The sequence below is a fragment of the Ambystoma mexicanum genome, unplaced genomic scaffold, assembly GCF_040938575.1.
Source record: "Ambystoma mexicanum isolate Mex_15411 unplaced genomic scaffold, UKY_AmexF1_1 Mex_scaf27, whole genome shotgun sequence".
Lineage (NCBI taxonomy): Eukaryota > Metazoa > Chordata > Amphibia > Caudata > Ambystomatidae > Ambystoma > Ambystoma mexicanum.
The window spans coordinates 2,350,189-2,358,722 of NW_027182441.1; positions in this window are offsets into that span (position 1 = coordinate 2,350,189).

Here is an 8,534-nt window from a genome sequence, read left to right on the forward strand (position 1 = left end):
AGGCACTCCTATCCCTGTTCGGGAACCCGCACACCAAGATGCCGCCAAGGATTGAGCGGTGGGGCATCCGGCTTCAAGAGTACAACTACGACATCATCCATCGCCCCGGAGGTGAGCTGAACCCAGCCGATTATCTGTCACGACACCCTGTGGGGCCCCCGCTGACGCGGAAAGGAGATGTGGCCTATGTGCAATATGTAGCATATCGATCGCTACCACCAGCGTTGTCCCTCGAAAGGGTGGCCGCCGCATCTGCCGCCGACCCGACGACAGCCCTTGCAATCAGTTTGACTTTAACCAACAAATGGAAGGACCATCACAGGGCAATGTTAGCCCATCCGGGCGTCAACAAACAGGAAATCGCGAGACTGGCCAGAGTGCAGGGTGAACTGGCTGTGAAGGACAACAACATTCTTCTACGAGGCTGCAGGATTGTTATTCCTGCCACACTACGAAACGAGGTGGTCCGCACGGCCCATGAAGGTCACCGAGGGGCTGAGAACACCAAGAAACAGTTGAGATGCTACGTCTGGTTTCCCTTCCTAGATGTGGCGGTCGATGAATGGGTGAAAAACTGCCATGCGTGCCAGTGCACCGCCTCAATGGAACGTCCACCTCCGCTGCAACACACACAGATACCAGATCGCCCCTGGGAACGAGTAGCCGTGGACTTCTACGGACCGACCGAAGCTGGCGACTACCTCCTGCTGCTAATAGATGAACATTCAAGGTTCCCCATAGTCAAATCGGTCTCCACCACAGCATTTCCCCAGGTGGCAGAGGTGCTAGAGGAAGTATTCAGCGAGTGGGGGGTTCCCAAAACCATCAAGTCTGACAATGGACCACCATTCTGCGGGCACGAGTTTGGAGAACTAGCGATGCATTTGGGTTTCAAGCACATGAAAATAACCCCTCGACACCCGCAAGCGAATGGGATGGCGGAACGCTTCATGGCCTCCATCAAGAAAGCGATACAAAGAGCCAAGGTGGAGGCAGTCCACCCGCATCAAGCACTGTGCCACCTCCTGAGAGCTTACAGGAATACCCCGCATGAAGTTACGAACAAGACTCCTGCTGAACTAATGTTTCGCTATGAGGTGCGAACCCGCATCCCACGCAACCCGTCAAGTGAAGAACCGCTTGACACTGACACTCTCCAACGTGATGCTGAAGCAAAGGAGAAGGCAAGACGTGACACTGATGCGAGGCGCCACGCTGAAACAAAAGATTTCCAGGTAGGAGATGACGTCCTTGTGCAACAACCAATAACCAGGAAGACAGATCCGCGGTTTGCCCCAAGTCCCATGAGGGTAGTCGCAGTAAAAGGTACTATGGTGACGGCTGAAGATCAGAATAGAGCCGTCACCAGGAACTGTCAGCAATTTAGACACTATATCAAGAGAGAAGGCTCGGAAGAGCCGAGGAGGTCTGTCTCCCCAGAACCTCGCATGCAGAGAGATGACCTGTGGACCCCTCCGGTCGGGGATCCGGGAGGGACAAGACAGGGAGTGAACAATCCACTTGTCCTAGAGGCGACAGCTCAAGATGAGAGGCCCCGACGAGTGATCAAGAAACCAATGAGACTTGTTTAGGAGTGTTGAGCTGATGTCAGGATAGAATGTTCAGGGGTAGTGTTACCCAGCACTCCACGAGTTAAGGGCACTTGGCCCCCTCCGTTGGGGAGGCGGAGTGCTAGTGTGACGTGGGAGTGGGGAAGTGAGGGTTTGTTGGGAAAGGCGCGTAGGGCGCCAGTTACTGCGTAGATAGGAAAGAATAAAGAAGCTTCCTCTACGTCTCCGTGTGTGCGTCCTTTCCTTGTGCCGCGACACCGGCAACACACCTCAGCTCAGCTTCTCCTGAGCTGCTCCAGAGCTCGACCCCCCGGGGCCCCAGGGCTGGGGCTCAGAGCAGGGAAGGGCGTTTTATTGGAATGTCCTTTCCTTCTTGATGATTCCTACAAACCGTTTTAAGCTCTGTACATATAGAAAAGCAACATGTGTCATGCCATTTGGGACATGCTGTTCACATGTCTAGCTCCACAAAAACCCTCCTCAGCATATTTCCGAGGCATCAAGGATGAACCAAGAAAAGTGCAGGGCCCTGACAAATCTGCTTCACTGTCCCAGCTTTAACAGACATCTGAGTGTCACACTACATGGCCGGTCCTGCCAGGGCAACAGCAGGGGAAGCTTCACTCACACAGTGCTACAGCATGGGCTTCCCTCCTACTGAACGGGTGCAGCAGGACAAACTCCTGTCACAGCGAATGGGCGCAACAACACTGCAAGCTTCACTCACACATGGTCTGGCTTCCGACAGCAAAGCAAGCCTCCCAAATTGCACATACTGCACTGTAAAGGGTTAGGCTTTGGACAGCAGAGCTATCCCTCTGCATCACACATACTGGACACCCTGAAGGGCCTCCTCCAGATTGAATTGTTACTGGATCGCCGTCCTATCCCCCTGCCCCAAACCTCTCCCATTGACTGTCAGCATGCTTCTCCTTACCTTCCTGCAGATACAGCACCCCTCTAGGCCTAACGGATGGCACACCAAGCTTCACGGGGCACTTTAAGGTATTCAGTCTCCACCTTTTATCTGTCCTGCTCCTCATTTCACCACGAAGAACCACTGGCAGTATTTCAACATCATTTTGAAACTGAAGTTATGGAACAGCTACAAAACCAGGGGAATGGCGCGGCAGGGGATTTCATTCCATTTCATTCTGCCCTTTGGCTGTGTGTGCGCAGTGTCAGAAGAGTTTGAGGACTGCAGAAGACACTGGAATAGATTTCTGGGCGAAAGCGCCAGAGATTCTGGCCCCTGCCCCGATCGCCTTACAAACGCCTGGCGGGCTTTGCCCTGGCGGGCAAATGTCTGAGTTGGACACTCAGCGCAGTACCTGAGGAAATGAGAGTGAGGTTTGACTCAGGGACAAGCCTGCCAACCTATGTACTATGGCAGCTGAATGGGGGCATGGGGTCCTCATGTCTCAGGGATCTGCTTCTCTTATCCAAAACATCTTGCCTCCCATCAGCCTTAGCACCTAGCATATGGTAATGAGTGGAGTCTCTACACTTCCCCCGTTGCACATTTGTCAATTCCCAGAGCTCTGTTGCAGACAGGGTAAATGTATCTATGTGTGAGAGAGAGAGGGAGCCAGATAGAGAGAGAGAAAGAGAGAGAGAGGGGGGGGAGCAGGCTCTGACAGTCACAATGAGAGAAAAGTGAAGTTGCATCCCCTCAAGCACTCCCCTGCACCCATCAACACAACAGCAAAGTTAGCTTGCATGTTCCCCGTTCTCCCCACTAACCTCACCCAAACCCACCCTCCTCTCTTTCAGGACTTGCAGAGTGCCTAGAGACCCTGGAAATGATGGCAGCGGAGCATGGTACAAACACAAATATCAACATAGAACTATTCCCCTACTGTCTACAAAACCAAGGAACTACTTCACCTTTGTTTTTTTCCACTTCACATTACAAGAGAAAGACGTCCTTCGTTGGCCCTTTTTACGCACTACCATTCGCTTTACACATTTCATCCTGTTGAGTCTCCCAGTCGGCAAGAGCTCTATATTTGGGTGGGTGATCCCAATGAAGTCAATGGAAATAGAGAAGGTGTTAGAACGGTGATGATTGTGTGCTGCAAGTGTCTTTCCCTTGAAGTCCATAGATATCATGGCCTTGACTAGGGGGTGGTCGAAGTGGCCGATAATTTGCTCAGCAGAAAAAATGCAGAATTTTGGGCAAATTCTGCCACTTCGCCTGCTCTGCCCACAGAGAGAAATTGCCAATTTCAGGCTTTTTCTCCCTGAAATTCGGTTTTTTATGGGAAATGTTTTTTGGTGGCCACAAGAAGTTTCAGACTGAAAACAGATAGTTTGTGAAAAAAACACCATTTCAGATGGTTTGCCAGAAGACATTGATTTTTTCCATTAAATTTTGTTTTAGCGGTCAAAAACATGATGTTTCAGGGAAAAAACACATTTCAGGAAGCAAAATGTGCATAGAAAATTGGCACAACAGCTGAAAAATGTCCCTGCAGACAGAACAGAGCTGGAGGCGAATTTAGGCAATATCGTTCCACCAGTAGTGAGGGTAACTTTGCCCACCCCTAGCCTTGACTAGGGGACTGAAAATGAATCTACAGGGACTGGCCACAAAGTCCAGATGAGGGTGTATTAAGAGCTATGCTTTTTCCTTTCTTATTGGTGCTTTTGTTTTCACACCTTAACCTACCTTTCTTCAGTGCAGTGTCTTTTCTTCAGTGCAGTGTCTGGGCCCTGTTTTTCACATGTTCGGTTTTTGAGCCCAGTCACAGGCCTCAGAGAAGGACGGTGCCCTTTGAGGCCTGAATGCTTCCTCCGCCAGTAGCAGGGCCCCAGGGCTTCTGACAGCAGCAGAGGCCCTGTAAGGAGTGGCCTCGAGCGATCAGGTGGGCTTAGCTGAGCCCCGTCCACTGGCCTGGGTCCTGTTCCTGGGGCTCCCAGCTCTGTCTGCCTTGACCTCTCCATGCCCCCTGCTCCAGGGCTCACCTGCTGCCGTCGCCGTGCCAACGGAACCCTCAGGCTGGGCAGAGCATTGTGAAATGACAGCCTCCCCTCCCCCGCCGCTGGGGCCTGGGCCCAGGGCTGGGAGCTTGCAAGGCAAAGACACACCTCAGCTCAGCTTCTCCTGAGCTGCTCCAGAGCTCGACCCCCCGGGGCCCCGGGGCCCCAGGGCTGGGGCTCAGAGCAGGAAAGGGCGTTTTATTGGAATGTCCTTTCCTTCTTGATGATTCCTACAAACCGTTTTAAGCTCTGTACATATAGAAAAGCAACATGTGTCATGCCATTTGGGACATGCTGTTCACATGTCTAGCTCCACTAAAACCCTCCTCAGCATATTTCCGAGGCATCAAGGATGAACCAGGAACAGTGCACGGCCCTGACAAATCTGCTTCACTGTCCCAGCTTTAACAGACATCTGAGTGTCACACTACATGGCAGGTCCTGCCAGGGCAACAGCAGGGGAAGCTTCACTCACACAGTGCTACAGCATGGGCTTCCCTCCTAGTGAACGGGTGCAGCAGGGCAAACTCCTGTCACAGAGAATGGGCACAACCACACTGCAAGCTTCATTCACACATGGTCTGGCTTCCGACAGCAAAGCAAGCCTCCTACATTGCACATACTGCACTGTAAAGCGTTAGTCTTTGGACAGCAGAGCTATCCCTCTGCATCGCACATACTGGACACCCTGAAGGGCCTCCTCCAGATTGAATTGTTACTGGATCGCCGTCCTATCCCCCTGCCCCAAACCTCTCCCATTGACTGTCAGCATGCTTCTCCTTACCTTCCTGCAGATACAGCACCCCTCTAGGCCTAACGGATGGCACACCAAGCTTCACGGGGCACTTTAAGGTATTCAGTCTCCACCTTTTATCTGTCCTGCTCCTCATTTCACCACGAAGAACCACTGGCAGTATTTCAACATCATTTTGAAACTGAAGTTATGGAACAGCTACAAAACCAGGGGAATGGCGCGGCAGGGGATTTCATTCTGTCCTTTGGCTGTGTGTGCGCAGTGTCAGAAGAGTTTGAGGACAGCAGAAGACACTGGAATAGATTTCTGGGCGAAAGCGCCAGAGATTCTGGCCCCTGCCCCGATCGCCTTACAAACGCCTTACAAACGCCTGGCGGGCTTTGCCCTGGCGGGCAAATGTCTGAGTTGGACACTCAGCGCAGTACCTGAGGAAATTAGAGTGAGGTTTGACTCAGGGACAAGCCTGCCAACCTATGTACTATGGCAGCTGAATGGGGGCATGGGGTCCTCATGTCTCAGGGATCTGCTTCTCTTATCCAAAACATCTTGCCTCCCATCAGCCTTAGCACCTAGCATATGGTAATGAGTGGAGTCTCTACACTTCCCCCGTTGCACATTTGTCAATTCCCAGAGCTCTGTTGCAGACAGGGTAAATGTATCTATGTGTGAGAGAGAGAGGGAGCCAGATAGAGAGAGAGAAAGAGAGAGAGAGAGGGGGGGAGCAGGCTCTGACAGTCACAATGAGAGAAAAGTGCAGTTGCATCCCCTCAAGCACTCCCCTGCACCCATCAACACAACAGCAAAGTTAGCTTGCATGTTCCCCGTTCTCCCCACTATGCCCACCCACCCACCCTCCTCTCTTTCAGGACTTGCAGAGTGCCTAGAGACCCTGGAAATGATGGCAGCGGAGCATGGTACAAACACAAATATCAAAATAGAACTATTCCCCTACTGTCTACAAAACCAAGGAACTACTTCACCTTTGTTTTTTTCCACTTCACATTACAAGAGAAAGACGTCCTTCGTTGGCCCTTTTTACGCACTACCATTCGGTTTACACATTTCATCCTGTTGAGTCTCCCAGTCGGCAAGAGCTATATATTTGGGTGGGTGATCCCAATGAAGTCAATGGAAATAGAGAAGGTGTTAGAACGGTGATGATTGTGTGCTGCAAGTGTCTTTCCCTTGAAGTCCATAGATATCATGGCCTTGACTAGGGGGTGGTCGAAGTGGCCGATAATTTGCTCAGCAGAAAAAATGCAGAATTTTGGGCAAATTCTGCCACTTCGCCTGCTCTGCCCACAGAGAGAAATTGCCAATTTCAGGCTTTTTCTCCCTGAAATTCGGTTTTTTATGGGAAATGTTTTTTGGTGGCCACAAGAAGTTTCAGACTGAAAACAGATAGTTTGTGAAAAAAACACCATTTCAGATGGTTTGCCACAAGACATTGATTTTTTCCATTAAATTTTGTTTTAGCGGTCAAAAACATGATATTTCAGGGAAAAAACACATTTCAGGAATCAAAATGTGCATAGAAAATTGGCACAACAGCTGAAAAATGTCCCTGCAGACAGAACAGAGCTGGAGGCGAATTTAGGCAATATCGTTCCACCAGTAGTGAGGGTAACTTTGCCCACCCCTAGCCTTGACTAGGGGACTGAAAATGAATCTACAGGGACTGGCCACAAAGTCCAGATGAGGGTGTATTAAGAGCTATGCTTTTTCCTTTCTTATTGGTGCTTTTGTTTTCACACCTTAACCTACCTTTCTTCAGTGCAGTGTCTGGGCCCTGTTTTTCACATGTTCTGTTTTTGAGCCCAGTCACAGGCCTCAGAGAAGGCCGGTGCCCTTTGAGGCCTGAATGCTTCCTCTGCCAGTAGCAGGGCCCCAGGGCTTCTGACAGCAGCAAGGGCCCTGTGAGGAGTGGCCTCGAGCGGTCGGGTGGGCTCAGCTGAGCCACCTCCACTGGCCTGGGTCCTGTTCCTGGGGCTCCCAGCTCTGTCTGCTTTGACCTCTCCATGCCACCTGCTCCAGGGCTCACCTGCTGCCGTCGCTGTGCCAACGGAACCCTCAGGCTGGGCAGAGCATTGTGAAATGACAGCCTCCCCTCCCCCGCCGGGGCCTGGGCCCAGGGCTGGGAGCTTGCAAGGCAAAGACACACCTTGTTACCCAGCACTCCACGAGTTAAGGGCACTTGGCCCCCTCCGTTGGGGAGGCGGAGTGCTAGTGTGACGTGGGAGTGGGGAAGTGAGGGTTTGTTGGGAAAGGCGCGTAGGGCGCCAGTTACTGCGTAGATAGGGAAGAATAAAGAAGCTTCCTCTACGTCTCCGTGTGTGCGTCCTTTCCTTGTGCCGCGACACCGGCAACATTGGCGACGAGGCTGTTCCTCGCACACCGGAGTCCTCCAGCGGCAGTCCGCCGCGTCCCAGCTCGCGTGCAGGGAATCACGCGGAGCCTCCTCCTCCTCCTTCCGTGGCGCTGGGCACAGAAACCCGCCAGTGCTCGCGCGGGCGGCCGCTGACCCGCCGCGCCTCCTCCTCCTCCTCCTCCTCCTCCAAGAACACGGTCGATCCTCCTCCGCATGCAAGGCCGCATCTGGAAAAAAAAAAAAAAACTTTTTTTTTCTTTCGTTTATTTAATACGACGCGTGTAAACCGCATCCTCCACGCCAGGTGGTCCCTACTGTTCACGCATGCCGGCAACCTCGCCCTCACATAAAGCGGCTGCTCCAGTCCCCTGTCACGGACCACGCCAGCGACGACGTCTGTGAGCCACCTCTCACCGTTAAAGGTCCATAGCCGGACCTGCCTTCGCACGTTTGGGTGAGTGCGCGGGTACACGCCAGTGTCTCCATAACCACACACCGCCCAAAGATCGCAGAGGTCTCATCTCCTGACGCCATGAGCGTCCAGGGATCCAATCCTGGGTCCCCGCAGCCTGTGCGCGCAGCAAAATCAATACAGCTGAGGCTGCCCCCGCCATTCACCATGACGCCACAAGCGACAAAAGGGCCCAGGTGGACTGACTGGATGGAAGACTTCCACCATTTTGTGCGGGGGTCCGGCGATGGTGACTCCCCCAACATCAGGGACATCTTTCTCAACCTCGTGGGGGGTGAAATCAAGACTGTAGTAAAAACAATCCCGACGGCAGAACAAAACACCTTCTCCAACCTGATTAAGGCCCTGGACAAGCTACTCATCATCGAAGTCAACCGAGACTATGAG